At 40.8% G+C, this 17,328-nt stretch overlaps 1 protein-coding gene across 1 annotated transcript in view; it reads right to left on the reverse strand.

Moving 5' to 3' along the window:
- The window catches only part of LOC124606379 (octopamine receptor Oamb-like), a 215,997-nt gene extending 205,441 nt beyond the window's left edge, over window positions 1–10,556 (reverse strand). Inside the window, exon 1 of the mRNA XM_047138361.1 lies at window positions 10,493–10,556. The gene's annotated coding sequence lies outside the window, so the exon portion shown is untranslated. The remainder of the gene's footprint in view (window positions 1–10,492) is intronic.
- Between the last annotated feature and the right edge of the window lie 6,772 nt (window positions 10,557–17,328).

Consider the following 17,328-nt stretch of genomic DNA (forward strand, 5'->3'; position numbering starts at 1 on the left):
CTCTCCGCTGCTCGCTTGGCTTCGTAGCACGTCAGGTGTCAGGGGTGGGGAGGCCGGGGGGGGGGGGGTTCTGCTGACTAGGCGGCCACCTCAGCGAGAGTTGCACAGCGGCTGAGATCAGCGCCCTCTTGCTCTCCTGACCTCACTGATTGTCAGCAATTGGCCGAGCGCGAGCACCGGCCCGTCGGCCCGTCCGCCGTGAGCAGTCGAACCTGTCATTCATTACGTATGCGACGACCTCCTCTACGGACATTATCTGCTCACAGACTAGAGCAGTTGTGCCCAACCTTTCTGAAACCACTGCCTCTGAGTGCTATCCGGTATTAGCTGGTGCCACCCCCTCTCCCTTCCAACCCGCACACCTTTCCCCCACGATCATCATTAGCGCCCAACATCCCTTCAGATGGAAAAAAATTTCTTTCGTACACACTTACTTCTAAAATGTCGAAAGGTAGATTATATTTAATTTTTGTACCTATTTTATTAAACCATAACGTAATAATGAGATGACTGGTGCTGCTTACTTCTAACAACACTTTTTTATTGAATCGGAAGCAAATCTTAGTGCATGGCAACACTCCACACTGAGAGCAGACACGTGTCACAAATGTTTAAAATGGCTCTAAGTACTATGGGACTTAACATCTGAGGTCATCAGTCCCCTAGCCTTAGAACTACTTAAACTTAACTAACCTTAGGACATCACACACATCTGTGCCCGAGGCAGGATTCGAACCTGTGACCGTAGCAGCAGCGCGTTTCTGGACTGAAGCGCCTAGAACCACTCGGCCACAGCAGCCGGCTATACGTGTGACAGAACATGATACGTCCTCACCTCTCCTCGCTGTAGCGACTCTATCTTCACCCACACCCTGCACTCCCCATTTAAAATCAATTAAATTAAACTGCGTATTCTATCTTTTTACTGGACTCCTTGGTACTGAACTGGCTGCAATTGGAAGACTTGAGGGAGCTAATACTGTGTGTCCAACCACTGTCACTACTAATACTACTACTACTAACAAAATAACAACAATACTGTGTAGGCACTACAGTGGGGTGGTGGTCATTACATATTTACTGATATTTTGCGCTGTCAGTTAGTTCATTTATAGAATTGAATAAGGAAGCAAGTTTTACTCCATTGCGGGAACTAGCATTAACTCAGATATTTGAGCATGTGTGTCATACATGTTTCAGTTTTACTGCCACAGATGCTTGGTACAAAGTACAAAGTATATGGGAAGTGGTTGGAATGTATGGAGCAGATGGTGTTCAATCATTTGATTCACTAGCTGTCGCCACCACTACGTTGTGTCACGTGTTATCTTCGAAAAGAATGTAATTATTCTGAACTTATGTAAGCAGTATTACAGTATTTGATGTAATGATAATAGAAAAAGTCTTTTTAAAAAAATGTTTAGTTCCGCGACTGAATCGTAACTGAAACATTTTGTTTTTACCACTCAGAAAATTTTATCTTACCCCTCAGGGAGTATTACTCTCACGATCGGAACCATTGGACTAGAAGCTCAGTGAAGGCTTCTGCAGCAACAGTCACACGGCAGACGTAAGTCGAGCCTTTCTCGTGACATCGTGAGAAGAGAATGAGCGTTAATAAGACCTTTCCTCGCTGAAAATGCGTCTAATGTTCTGATTTAACAAGCATGTTGATGTGGGCGTTTCCCACAACAATCTAAAGCAAAACAAAATTACACACATTAGGCATACTGTTTCGTCCTCCTTTCTGCTTTTTCCTGTCAGGTAGTATTTGTCTGATAACATCTTCATTTAAAAGTGATTCCATTGTGACTTGTTAGCATAGACTTTCAACTACAAGCTATTATTGCAAGTCGCGGCCCGCTTCTGCACACGGACAACATTTGTCCAGTTCCTATTGCACTTCTAATTTATCTTCACCACTAGTTAAAAAATGTTGTTCTACTTTTTACTTTGAGGAGACTGTCTCTTACAACTTGACATCTACACGTTGTACTGACTAACAACCTGCCCCGGCTTCGCAAGGCACTAAGTATTAAGTAATTGTGGCACGACTACTTGTCTGGCGTAGACATAATAAATTATCTATACAATAGTGAAGGCCATATCAAAATCTTTACAGCAGATCCTGAGATCAGTTTTCACAGACACAGAATGACACGGCGACAGACTAATTTAGCAATATGTATGCAAGTAAATCTATAAGAGGGAGCCTGCTCAAAGTGAAAACTAGTAAAACGTTTTCCAACCAGTGATTCAAATAAGCTAGGCGTAGAACTAAACTGTTACGTAGTTAACTGTAGCATTCACATCCAGCAGTCATATCGTAAAAATGTGTATAAACCGGTTTGTGAAATAGGTAATAAATAGTGCAGAATATTACACCACAGTCGTGTGTGTTTTCATTCATGACGAAATATTTGTATTTTTGAAAAAAAAATTAAAAGAATTTAATTTCATAAATATCCAGTTGTAAATCAGCTGCATTTTTTGCTGAAAATATTTACAATTAATTTTCCAGAGTCGTCTGATGTTTTATATGAAATGCATTTTAAATGTATTTTTAGTTAATTTTATCTTGTCTTTTCATTTTCCAAGCTTCCCCTCTTCTAGTATTACGTTAAAGACAAACTTTCACCTCACTAAAGAAACTACGACACACATTTGCGACCTTATTTTCGGTGCTATAGTTTCTCTAGGCCTTGTACTGCGTGTACTATATCATCTCAAACATTCACTGATGATCTGGAATTTATTTCAGATGTTACCAAGAGGGCTTTGATAATATTCTCGTGTTTGTTTACGTAGTGCCTTTTCTCCTCACTCTCGGATACCAGTGGTGTTTTCGAGGGTAGAAATTCTTCTTTTAACCGATGACATCAACAGAGGAAAGGCGGAAATTATCTGGTCAGGCAGATATTAACAAAAAATTCACATATGGCAAGTTAAATGGTGATATAGCATCAAGAAAAGATGTGTAATTTATGAATGAAGTGATTCAAGTGTGCCTCACTGGAGGTGAATGACAGTGAGCTGATGACCGTTCAGATTTCCCAGATTGCTGATCAATGGAATTGTTCTTGCAGCTGAACAGCCGGAAATGTGTGACCGATGTTTCGTCGTCACATATACTACGTAACAATGAAGCTCACGTTGGACACAGGATAATATGCTTTCCTGTGCGTAATTTAAAGTGTCTGCAAGAAACATAATTGAAAAAGGAATGAGGAGACAAAATATAAACATTGTTCTGAACTACTGGTTAATTTGCGAGTAGTGTGGTTTACCACAAGTATACCTACCAACACTGAGTTTTGTAAGGAAAATATGTTAGTGTTTTCGTTATCGAGTGCTGCTCAACAATTTACCTTTGAAATGTCCTTGTTCGCTGAAATTTCATTCTAAAACGAAGACTGTTATAGGTAACCATGTTGGTCACGAATCAGGATTCACGTGCGATTACCAAGCGAAGAGCCGGCCGGTGTGGCCGTGCGGTTCTAGGCGCTTCAGTCTGGAACCGTATGACCGCTACGGTCGCAGGTTCGAATCCAGCCTCGGGCATGGATGTGTGTGATGTCCTTAGGTTTAAGTAGTTCTAAGTTGTAGGGGACTGATGACCACAGATGTTAGTTCCCATAGTGCTCCGAGCCATTTGAACCATTTGAACCAAGCGAAGCGGGATCAATAGTTAAAACACTGTGTTTATCTTCCAAGTGCTAATCTCTCTCCAATCATCGCTCCGCGGTTTGCTAAATCTGTGATAGCAAATGCCGGGATGATCCCTTAAATGAGACCATTTTCCCCAGTCATAGATAATACGTCGTCCCTAACGGTCTCAAAGGTTTTTCTTGTACGCGTCGTTGGACCTAGTCTACCTGCTCCCCTAGATTTCAGTGACCTAATCTGAAATTTCGCATCTCAAATTGCATAAGGTAGTATAAGAGGTGAGCGTGTTTAAGTGCACCAACAACAAATCAACTCTACAGCTTTCACAATACTTGCGTATGTCTTTCACAAGTGGAGCCGATGTCCCACATTCTGGGCCGTATATTCGTCGTACTCGTGAGAACAAACCCACAAAGGTCACGTATGATGAGAAGTACGTAGTAAGCGGTGACAAACTGTCTGACTGAAGTATCGTTGACGCACCTGTATTTGCTTAAAGAGTTCGAGTCATCGAAACAAGGTACTCGGGAAGGGCTGTTATGTTCATGAGCGACACTATCACTCACTGTTAATATTCTTAATTTTTTTAATCTATTGCAATATTAGAGAAAGTGGGGTTGGTTTTAAATAGAATTGTGGGCTCATTATGTCAACATTCGATCATCCATGGCTGGCTCTGAGCACTACGGGACTCAACTGCTGTGGTCATCAGTCCCCTAGAACTTAGAACTACTTAAACCTAACTAACCTAAGGACATCACACATATCCATGCCCGAGGTAGGATTCGAACCTGCGACCGTAGCAGTCGCACGGTTCCTGACTGCGCGCCAAGAACCACGAGACCATCGCGGCCGGCGATCATCCATGGAAATAGCAATTTTTACACATCGCAATAACAGCTCGACGGTGTGTGCAGATCTCGTTGGACAATGTGTGCTCAACTTTGGAGATGAAATTCCCCTAAGCTCATCTGTGCCACGTGCCTAAGCCTCATATTTACCGCATTTACTGTTGTTTTTTCCCGAACTGCTTAACTGCGAATATTGATAACATTTACGTTAACACAATCGATTAATTTTAACTAATAGATCGCTGTTAACAATCACTTAATTCTGTTTCCATAAAAACGAAATTGTCTTACTGCAACAGTCGATAAAGACGTAACTAGTGTTAGACTTCCGTTGAAAGATATACTTTTTTATGTACCAGCGGCTGAAGCAAACTTAGTTTCACTGTGTTGATTGACTTACAAATATTAAGGACGTGATTCTTTAGGAGGAGCAGGTTGCTCAATACAGCCCATCTCATTCATCCGAAAAGGTTAAAGTAGAGATTTCGTCTGAATACTGGAATAGATATCGAACCAAAATACATTTTAATGTGCATACAAAGTAATTGCAAAATTATGTAAGGAGTTAATCTCCTTCATAAATAATCGCTGCTGTTCTAAAATGCCTTTTGGCAAACACTTAAAACCAAGTGGAATTTTTAAATTATTGCTATGCATATTTACAGTGAAACGGCAAGTTCCTAAAAAATATAGCTTAAATCCCTGAGACCCACAATGCACCGTTTACTATTGTCTCGGAAGCTTTGAATCACAAAAGTACTGTACAACAACAAAGTGAGCTGATGAAACATTCCGGTGATTGCAGAACTAAGTGTTTTAAGAAGTTCATCATATATTTAGTGGAGTAGAGCAAGAATATTACTCTCCTTCTCTTTGATAGCTGCTGGAAATAGATCCTCATTATTGTCAATAAAAGTCGGTTGTAAAAGGGAAGAATTCAGCAAGCAAGCTATTGGTCCCCCTATTGAGGTTTATTGCCGTAGTAGTCAATAGCTTAACGAAACTGCAGCTTCGCACGAATCCTGACAAGGTGTCTGCCATACTATAAACCATGATAGTCCTCACAGCATATCTAAATTTACTACGAAAAAGACAAAGAAATTTTAGAGTACAGTAAAAAAGAACTAAACCCCCGCAAACTTCAATAACAATGAAAATACAGCAGATAGTTTAATCTTCTTTAGTCCCCTAGGTGTAACGTTAGTCTTTACCGCAGTTTCACCGCAAGATTTCGTTAACATTAACATTGGCACTGAGAACAGTCATCAGACATGAGGTACGTTTTTATATGCAATCACTGAAAGGGAAACAGCAATAGAATGATTGAACAGTAGCGGTGTCCTATAAGAGAGCGTTCTTTCGAAACTAGATCGATGCAAATTCGTCTATGTTCGTGACCGTAAGACCACTGTTTCGGCTCTTTTATTGTGATTTGATGTTCTGCATCGCCCGACAGGATGTATTGGAATCATGCTACACCACACTCGAATCTGTGTCAGTACAGAAACATCTACGGCTCCGGAGATGAAGTGCGTACTGAATGTACCACCCATAGGTTACGCAGACAAAATGAGAAAGCTATTTGGACTTTGTAGAATTTCGGTAACTGGGAAGAAAAAGTAAAAAAAGAATTGCAAACTGCCTGCTTACCTCACATGTGGATTTCCAAAGATGTGTGTTCTAAGCTGGCCGCACCCGAAAAGTAATCGTTAAATTTTGCACACTACGAATTTGAGCTTGCTTCCGAACGCAGATCTGAGTGGAGCGACGAATTGGAATGACTTTATTTACACACACCAGTTACAGCACTGGCGTTCCATATGGGTCACAACAAAACAAATACTGGGGTGGATGCCGAGGATTAGTGGGGATGGACCGTAACCGTCAGAAAACGCCACCTGCTTGTTGGGCTTCCAGTCACCAATAGAAAGATGCTAGCGACCCTTTACACGTCACGAAGCTCTCTGCCAACTGCCAACCGACAGAGTGGCAGCAAGCACGCTCGCTGTCCTACTTGCTAGTGATTGGCGGGCAGCGGGCCGGAAGTGCTTGCTTGATTGCCTCTGAGAGACGTTATAAGCATCTCGTCAGGATAAGTACTTATGTATGCTGGAAACCACCTGCAAGTGCCTAAGCATTGCACCGTAACTGTAGCAATTCCTCCCTAATTTTCTATTGATATCCTAGCAAATAAAAACGAAAGACATACGTTTCCAATCCTCCAACACCAATATATCTTCAGTCTACACAAAGAATTTTTCGTAGCTCTATTCTAACAATAACTAAAATGGTAGGGCACGGTTATGCACATTATATCCCGGGTAGTGTGCACTGACGACCACACTATGCATGACCTGTTCCTAGCATATTTTTTACAACTTACGAGGAACATGTATACGCATCTAAAGTAATCACAATGCTTTTCAGAAAATGCTGCATTCACTGCTGTTGCAGAACCTTTTATATTTGGACTTACATTCAATTCCGACAATGAGCAAGTTTTGAAACTGCCTAGTAAAATATTATTTCAAAAGAATAAAAAATAAGAAAGATGCCGTTTTATCACGTTAATAAAGAAAATTAGAAAGTAAACGTGAAAACTAAAATATTGTAAGTCAGCATATCAAGGAGAAAATAGTACAAAGTGACAACAAAATCACAGAACAAGCTATTATGTCTCTATTTCAATTTATGACGCTTAAAGACGACAAGAAATAAACTGCGATATAAGAAGATGTTTGAGCGCATTAGGTAACGTGAGTGGGATTCACATATGAAGGTCTCTAACGTATACTAAGTGGAACGTTTCCCGTGGATGTTGTATCTCTTTTTACTCGTAGCGGTGATACACTGTCATTTAAAAGAATAAAAAACAAAAAAACAAAAAAAACAGTAAAATACTTAGCGAGCAACGAAGAGATACATATTGAGAATTATGTGTGTTGATAGGAACAGCAAACTAATGGATAAGGTGGACTATGTATTTACAACTGTAAAGGAAATGCGTTAGTTGTGTTCGAAGCACATATAGCTGTACGAATAGATGGTAGAAGGAGTTAGTAATTTGTCATTAGGGATTCTAAGAGATAAGAAAAGGCTGAAACGGTCTAATGAAAGGTGGGTAGATAACGTTAGACGATATGCAGGAGCAACATGGGTAACATGTACCTGAAATACGTACATCATAGAAGAGTTTATGGGATGCGTCTACACAGCAGTGAATGTCAAATGAGGTGGATCACAATTTGTTACCTAATGAAAGCAGTAGTCGAAACGTTGCTTCCTGTTGTGTTCCACGAGACTTTCACACACATAGAGAAATTTAACTCCATATAGATATCACACTGCTATACCGTACTACCCTTTAAGAAGCAGATTCTTGCATATAAAGTACTGGAAATGAGGAAAGAATTTTATCATCTCAACACTCTTATTGTACTTAGTTCAAAATATTTACACGACTACTGAATTTGATGTTTCTGAGAGACATTTATACATCTTAAAGTCTGGAATATTTGATGGTAAGTAAGAATTAACTAACGAAAAGCACACCATTGTTAACAAAAGCATCAAATCTTGTTTCATTCAATTTGGATTAAAAAATAATGGACTTATTTATCAACATACGGTCACACAATTTGAGATTACTGTACTGAGGATAAAGGGGGACACAACAGTTACTTTTTAATTACGCGCTCTATTAACAGTTGAACCACAAACACGAGTGTATGAAATTATGCATCTTGGTAAAGAGTGTTGTAGTACATTAATAAAATACATGACAAAAGGCTGACAGATTTACAGTAAAAGTTACGAAATGATTTTCATCAAAATGATTTAAGAAGCGTGTAGGTTACCGAAAACTTTATTTTTCCCTGTTATCCTTTGGATTAACGTGCGAGATACTAACCCAGCATTTAGCGCTCGCGATCTTTTCACGTGCACGGTATTTTTCTTATTTATTTATTTGTTCAAGCGTCAGTCACAAAAGTTATTTGAATATACATAGAAACATAATAGGTAGAGTGCAGACTGAAAGAGCTAACCTGGTTACAGTGAGCCGTGATGGAGAAAAACAAGTCCCTACGAAAAGTTAATCTTAACGCTTAGCTTGCTAAATAACTTTCTGAAATTCAGCTTCGTTCTATTTATGAATAAGCACACAATATATAGAGTCATTTATCGTTTACAAAAGAATAGTACAAATATATCAGTACAGTAGCGTAAAATATATGAAATAGATTTGAATAGAGAACGACGTGTACCATAGTTTGTGCCTTGTGATGTTGACTTAAATACTAATCTGAATGATTTGTAGCGGACAAAGGGGTATTTAATATTAAGGAAGTCATCCAAATAGTAATTTCTTCTAAAATCTAGCAGATACTTAACAGTTGATATTCAGCCACACTTGAAAGGCCTTGTGTATTGGAACGCAATCTTAATAACTCTTACTACGTTGTAAGTAAGTGCAGCCACCTGTTGCGATTAAGAGCCGTATATTAATAGCACATGAACGACGTACGCACAATAACTCGTCAAGTTTCCTGCTTCACAGTGATATCTTAACTTCGCAGTTGTAATGTACTTTTATTCGCAAACACTGAACTACTACCTGTTACTGTTATACTGTGACAATGTGGAAATTAACCTCCAAATAGGTTAAATAGCATACGGTTTGAAAGTTCAGTTTCTTCCCGTGTAGCCGAGTGATATATTCGACAATCGCCGATATTTCGACAGGTGCACAGTCTTCATTTGTGTCGTAAATGACGGAGTCTACACCTGTCAGAATATCGTCATTTACCAAAGAGCTTAGCCAGTTGCGTTCCCGGAAGTTGTTAGGACATCATACGTTTGCTCCAAAACGCATAATTTATTCTGTAGTATACCACAGGCCGTTAGGCTGTAACACAAGTGCAACAGTACCTGAACCGCTGGACACTAAATGTAAATTTCCATAAATCTGTGTGCTCGATTTCAGGGCGGCGTCTCCAACTATGAAAGTAATAACAGCTCGAATATGAGTGTAAAAGTAATGTTTCTAGTCACGCTCCTTCCGTGAAAGGAACGGAAGGAATCATTGTGTGGCCTGTAATAAGACGTACTATCTGCATAGCTATTAGAGAGAGTTCTAGGCTATGTTCTATGTTCAACGCTCCAGTTTGCTCTTGTACGAATCGCTTGTATTAAAGGGGGGAACATTATTCGAGAACTGTACCAAATTATTGTTGTTATCTTCGGAGTAGCCAAAATTTCTTTATATAAAGTATGTCTCCAGAACATATGTCGTTAACGCCAAATACCCGGACCCAACTGCCAATACAGACATTTGCAGTCTAGTCACAGAAAACTAATGGATAAAATTTTTTTGCAATTTTGCAAAAAAAAAAAAGTGTGGCTGTGGTAGTAACATTGTTAGTATTGAGGTCTAACTTCTATGTCCATAGCAAATGATTGATTCAGGGAGATCTCGGGTTTATATAAGACCATTTTAATAAAACGTCTTAGGTCCATAAACCATACAAAATGACACGTAAAAACTAACATTCCGAGAATCATGCCTGCTTTCCTTATCGTTAAGAGATGAAAGCGTGACGCTGACAATGATCGGAGGTCTGTTCTAATTGTAATATTATGAGTCTAACGTACGGATAATGTTTTCTTGACTGCTACCAAAGCGAAAAATATAGAAATTGCAACAATGTCACTGATGTTATTACTGCACCCTTGAGTTGTTTTACGGAGATAACTTCACTCGGGAATTTGTGAAAAAAGTTTTTTCATGATCGAACGATGCCGCTAATCTCTTGGTAATGAGTAACGACGATGCTTGCTGTAATTAGGACTTTTTTAGTATGCCGTACGGAAAACTGGTTCCGCAAACGCCACGTTTCCCGCTGTCGGTTTGTTGTGGCTGCTAGCAAGTGGCGCGGGCAGCTGATGGCCACAGCGCGGTCGCGCGTCCCGTTTACCTGTCGGGCGGCGCGACGCTGCGGGGTTGCGGCGGCAGCGGCGCATGCCCGGCCGGCGACCGGCGTCCGGCGTCGGGTCGGGGCGGCAACTGGCGAGCGTCGCCGTGTGGAGGCACAGCCAGCGGTGGCGGCGGCGGCGGCGGGGGTGGCGGGGGCGGAGGGCGCCTGCGCGGGCCGGAGCGCCGACCGATGCGCTGCGCACAGACGCGGCGGCGGCGGCGTCTCGGCGCTCCTCCGTTCTGCCGCTGCTCTTGACCTCGACAACAGTTCTCAATGGGCGCCAGCCCAGCAAGCTCAAAGAATTAATCTTGGCTACGTATGTCTGCAAACACACCGAACTGTTCGGCAACAGTCTGGCCGTGAAATGTGAACAACGGCCACGAAGGTCGTACACTCGATCCCTTCTAACAGCCGTGTACCGCAAGTCTCTAGAGGAACGGAAGGTTCCAAATGATTGGAAAAGAGCACAGGAAGTCCCACTTTTCAAGAAGGGTCGTCGAGGAGATGCACAAAACTATAGGCCTATATCTCTGACATTAGAACATATTTTTAACATTTTTATGCAGCGACAGCAACTGATATTGTTTATATAAGAATATACAGCCTACAGTTGCAGGTTAACTTCATCGTTTACCTACGTTTCAACGTTATTAATAACATCATCTTCAGAATCTGCAAAAAGTTAATATTATAATGTGCTAGTTTTTTATATTAGATATGGTCATCCTACAGGATGCAACGTGTAGTACTTACATAAAATATTATTAAAATGTTTGCTTAAAACAGGCCGTGTCCTAAGTCAACTTCATAAAACTTGATGCATAACCATAAGGTTTTGCCACTTCTATTAAACAATCTGTAGCAAAATCACTTTAAGCTCGTTGTATGGGCCTCGTCGTGTCACTAGACTGCGGACCGATTCTCGAGAGTATTGCACAGAATAATGGCTATGATCCAAAGACAGTGAGGCAATTACATCATAGGAAAACACGAAAAAGGACAACGACTTTAGTAAATACAAATACTCAAACCCAAGATCAGACCAAGAAATGGTTGTCGGTTCCTTATATTAGCTAATGTCTCCTACAAGTTGTCGCCTGTCAAAAAATTCAGGTTTTAAAATATCCTTCTCGACGAGTAATAGTTTAAAGCAAAATTTTGTTCATACCCTTGAGAAAGCCTGTGATAAGTCAGCGAAATCAGGCGTATATAAGATTATGTGTGATGATTGCCCATGTTATTACATAGGTCATAACAGGCAGAGCTATAGCAGTAAGGTTTAAAGAACATCTTCCAGTAAAGGGCGTAGGAACACGGGGGTCAGCCTTTGCGGAATATCTGGTGCAAATGGCTCATACACCTAAATCGTTACGTGACATAGAGCTACAACATCATGCAGTTAAGGGATATAGACTCGACATGCTTGAGGAACTACAAATTTATGCACACCTAATTGCAGATAGAGGAAGTTTACTGAACGATCAACTGTATCTTAAAAATAGGGCATACTTCGAAGGCTTCCAGCCTGTATTAGGTTTACAATAATTCATAATGCGTGTGACCATTACAGTTTCTGTAATACTAGACCCCTTCCTCCCTTCCCCCTATCTCCCCTGCCCATGGCATCTACTCTCCCCTCTCCCTCTCCCACGCCCCCCTCCACCTCTCTTGGCAGGTCCCCAGACTCGTACACGGTTAGAGACCATTCGCGCGCCGGAGATCAACGCCTCGTGTTCTGTGTGTGCCGCCGTTTTGTGCTTAAGTGATTCACTGGTATTCGTTCTGTGCACCTACATTCACGTGTGACAATTTTCGTCTCTGTCTCTGTCTCTTGACTTCCGGAAGGCGTTCGATACCGTTCCGCACGGTCGCCTGATAAACAAAGTAAGAGCCTACAGAATATCAGACCAGCTGTGTGGCTGGATTGAAGAGTTTTTCGCGGATGATGCTGTAGTATACAGAGGGGTTGCAGCGTTAGAGAATTGCAGCGAAATGCAAGAAGATCTGCAGCAGATAGGCACTTGGTGCAGGGCGTGGCAACTGACCCATAACATAGACAAATGTAATGTATTGTGAATACATAGAAAGAAGGATCCTTTATTGTATGATTATATGATAGCGGAACAAACACTGGTAGCAGTTACTTCTGTAAAATATCTGGGAGAATGCGTACGGAACGGTTTGAAGTGGAATGATCATATAAAATTAATTGTTGGTAAGGCGGGTGACAGGTTGACATTCATTGGGAGAGTCCTTAGAAAATGTAGTCCATCAACAAAGGAGGTGGCTTCCATAACACTCGTTCGGCCTATACTTGAGTATTTATTGCTCATCTGTGTGGGATTCGTACCAGGTCGGATTGACAAAGGAGATACAGAAGATCCAAAGAAGAGCGGCGCGTTTCATTACAGGGTTATTTGGTAAGCATGATAGCATTACGGAGATGTTTAGCAATCTCGAGTGGCAGACTCTTCAACAGAGGCGTTCTGAATCGCTGTGTAGCTTGCTTTCCAGGTTTCGAGAGGGTGCGTTTCTGGATGAGGTATCGAATATATTGCTTCCCCCAACTTATACCTCCCGAGGAGATAACGAATGTAAAATTAGAGAGATTCGAGCACTCACGGAGGATTTCTGGCAGTCATTCTTCCCGAGAACCATACGCGAGTGGAACAGGAAAGGGTGTTAATGAGAGTGGCACGTAAAGTGCCCTCCGCCACACACCGTTGGGTGGCTTGCGGAGTATAAATGTAGATGTAGATGTAGATGTAGATATTGAAATTTTCGCCTCCTGATTACCGATGACAATAAATTTTCCACGTGCAGTCGCAGAAACTCCATTCCTTCAGCTGATAATTTGACTGTATATCTTTCGACTATCGTGCGAGTGATATGGCAGACTGAAACTACAGCAGTCGTATTCATTATTTTAATCACGACGGCAGTTACCATTGTGCTAGCGCTCAAAAAATTTGGGAGGGCCAGAGATATGATTTGGCTGCCGAGGGCATTGTATGATCTGAATTTGTTGTCAGACGCTCGAGCCATGCTGGCTGCATCAATAGTAGCTGCACCTTAGCGACGCCCTTGCGAAATGATCTCTGTAAACTCCGGATTACATCTTTTGAACAAGCAGAAAAACTGTCTCTACAAATTACCTCCTCCTCTGAAGTAGTGATTCCTTGACAACCGAATCCCAGAATGCTGAACTCGACGTCATAATTATCAAATTCTGATACAGAGACTTGTGCTCTGCCCTAGCCGATTTATTGCGCTGTAAGATTTGCTAATAAAATTTCTGTCTTTAGTGAAAGAATTGCAGGACTGATTGAATGGAATAAACAGTGTATCGAGTACAGAATAAGGAGAGATGGAACATAAGAAGGACAAAATTAATGAGTAGCAAAAATCAGATTTGCGACAAACTTATTATCAAATTACTGACCATGAGTTAGAGGAAGTTAAGGAATTCTGCAACACTGTAAGCATATTTTGACAAAGAAGCAAGAAGGACATAAAAAATAGGAGAGAGGCCATTCAAACCGTTAATGTGGAGCAATAGAAAGCAGTAGAAAATTATGTGGACTGATCAAATAAAATAAAATAAAAAATCAAGACCAGCAGAAAATGGTATAACAGGAGTAGGATTCGTTATGAATAGGAAGGTAAAGCAGAAAATGAGTTACTGTGAACAATTTAGTGATAGGTTAGTTCTCATCAGAATCGACAGTAAACCAACATCGACAACGATATTTCAGGTATACACGGTGACGTCGCAAGCTCAAGATGGAGAGACAGAAAAGGCGTATGAGGATATTCAAAGGGTAATACAGTATTTAAAGGGATATGAAAATGTAATAGTCATGCAGGACTGGAATGCAAGTGTAGGGGAAGGAGTAGAAGAAAAGGTTACAGGAGAATATGGGCTTGGAAAAGGAAATGAGAGAGGAAAAAGATTAATTGAGTTATGTGACAAGCTTCAGCAAATAATAGGGTATACCATGTTCAATAATCACAAGAGGAGGAGGTATACTTGGAAAAGGCAGCGTGATACGGGAAGACTTCAGATTACATCTTGGTCAGACGGAGATTCCGAAATCAGATACTGGAATGTAAGACGTACCCAGGAGCGGGCATAGACTCAGATCACAATATGGTAGTGATGAAGAGTAGGGTGATGTTGAAGAGATTAGTGAGGAAAGATCAATACGCAAAGAAGTGGGATACAGGAGTACTAAGGAATAACGAGATATGGTTGAAGTTCTCTAAGGCTATAGATGCAGCAAGTTGAATAGGAATGGACATCTATGAAAAGGGCCATCACAGAAGTTGGGAAGAAAACATAGGTACAAAGAAGGTAACTGCGAAGAAACCATGGGTAACAGAAGATATATACCAATTTATCGATGAAAATGTTCTGGGAAACTTAGGAATAAAAAAATACAAGTCACTGATGAATGAAATAAAGTGCAGGGAAGCAAAGACGAAATGGCTGCAGGAAAAATAAATGATTGTCGGAAGGACAGATTCAGCATCCAGGAAAGTCAAAAGCAAGGGTGACAACATTAAGAGAGCAACGGGAATTTCACTGTTAAATGCAGAGGACAGAACGGATAGGTGGAAAGAATACATTGATAGCCTATACGTGGGGAAGATTTGTCTGACATGATAAAAGGCGAAACGGGAGTCGATTTGGAAGAGATAGCGGATCCACTATTAGAATTATAATTTAAAAGAGCTTAGGAGGACTTAAGATCAAATAAGGCAGAAGGGATAGATAACGTTGCAATCAGAATTTCTAAAATCATGGGTGGAAGTGGCAACAAAACGACTATTCACGTTGGTCTGTAGAATGTTAAAGTCTGGCGACATACAAACTGACTTTCGGAAAAGCATCATCCACACAATTCCGAAGAAGGCAAGAGCTTATAATTGCAAGAACTACAGCACAATCAACTTAACAGCTGATGCAGCCAAGTTTCTTAGAAGAATAATATACAGAAGAATGGAAAAGAAAGTTGAGGATGCGCTAAATGACAATCAGTTTGGTTTTAAGAAATGTAAAGACACGAGGGAGGCAAATATGACGTTGCAGTCGATAATGGAAGCAAGACTAAAGAGAAATCAAGACATGTTCATAGTATACGCCGACCTGGAAAAAGCGTTCGACAATGTAAAATAGTGCAAGACATTCGAAATTCTAAGATAAGTAGGGGTAGGCCACAGGGAATAATAAAAATGGACGACCAAGATGGAAGTGCTCGTATGAAAAAGGATGAAAGACAAGGATGTAACCTTTCACCCCTACTGTTCAATCTGTACATCGACGAAGCAATGACGGAAATAAAAGAAAGGTTCAGGAGCGCAATATCAATGATACGATTTTCTGATGACATTGCTATCCTGAGTGAAAGTGAAGAAGAAATACATGATTTGCTGAACGGAATGAACAGTTAATGAGTACAGATAATGGAGTGAGAGGAAATCGAAGAAAGACGAAGGTAATGAGAAGTAATAGAAATGAGATCAGCGAGAAACTTAACATCAAGATTGATGGTCACGAAGTAGATGAAGTTAGAGAATTCTGCTACTCAGGCAGAAAAATAACCAGTGACGGTCAGAGCAGAGAGGACAGCAAAAGAAGACTGCCAATGGCAAAAAGGGCATTCATGGCCAAGAGAAGTCTACTAATATCAAATATTGGCTTTAATTTGAGGAAGAAATTTCTTAGAATGTTTGTCTGGAGTACAGACATTGTATGTTAGGGAAACATGGACTATGAGGAAACCGGAACAGAAGAGAATCGAAGCATTTGAGATGTGGTGCTACAGACGAATGTTGAAAATTAGGTGCACTGATAAGGTAAGGCATGAGGAGGTTCTGCGCAGAATCGAAGAGGAAAGGAATATGTGGAAAACACTGATAAGGAGAAGTGACAGGATGATACGACATCTGTTAAGACATGACGGAATGACTTCCATGGTACTAGAGGGAGCTGTAGAGGGTAAAAACTGTAGAGGAAGGCAGAATTGGAGTACATCCAGCAAATACCTGAGGACGTAGGTTGCAAGTGATACTCTGAGATAAAGAGGTTAGCACAGGAGAGGAATTCGTGGCGGACCTCATCAAACCAGTCAGAAGACTGATGAATCGTTTGTACCTCCGGTGTGCCGTGCGTCTCTCACGGACTGTATGCGTCTTCTACCTGACGTATGGATTATCACACTCGAAGGAGATCTAAGCCCCAACCTTCCATTCGCACCATCAACAGGAAGGGCTTTGCTAACGGTATACTACGCCTTCCACGTCGCTGGCAACGGGTTCTACACAACGTTCGTGACTACTTTGAAAGACAGTACAGATGCAAACATGTAACTCTTTTTTATCGGTTGTGAATAAATAGTTGCCACTATTTAAGTTCAAACCCTCGTATATTTACAAACAACTTAGTTTACATTGTACATTTATAATCGTTACATAAATTTACTCTTTCAGTTGAGTTTACAAGAAGGACGACAAGGAAAATAAACATTTCTGCCACTGTTACCACCTTACTGTGTAAGCAAACTAACAGTAATGAGTATACAATTGTACAAGCCACATACACTAGGAAAAGCCTGACTTATATGTGTCAAACTGATACAGATCGTTATAAAGGCAATGAAACGTTAAAGGAAGAGGATATTTGTATGACAGAAACAGTCCCATGAACAAATTCAATGGATCTGGCGGTATGACAAGTGCCTTTTACACAAGATATTGCAAATGATAAAGGAGATAACAGCTGATGTAATACACCCCCTCCATTTTTCCCACATTAATTTAGCTGATCTTGCCTT

The sequence above is a fragment of the Schistocerca americana genome, chromosome 3, assembly GCF_021461395.2.
Source record: "Schistocerca americana isolate TAMUIC-IGC-003095 chromosome 3, iqSchAmer2.1, whole genome shotgun sequence".
Lineage (NCBI taxonomy): Eukaryota > Metazoa > Arthropoda > Insecta > Orthoptera > Acrididae > Schistocerca > Schistocerca americana.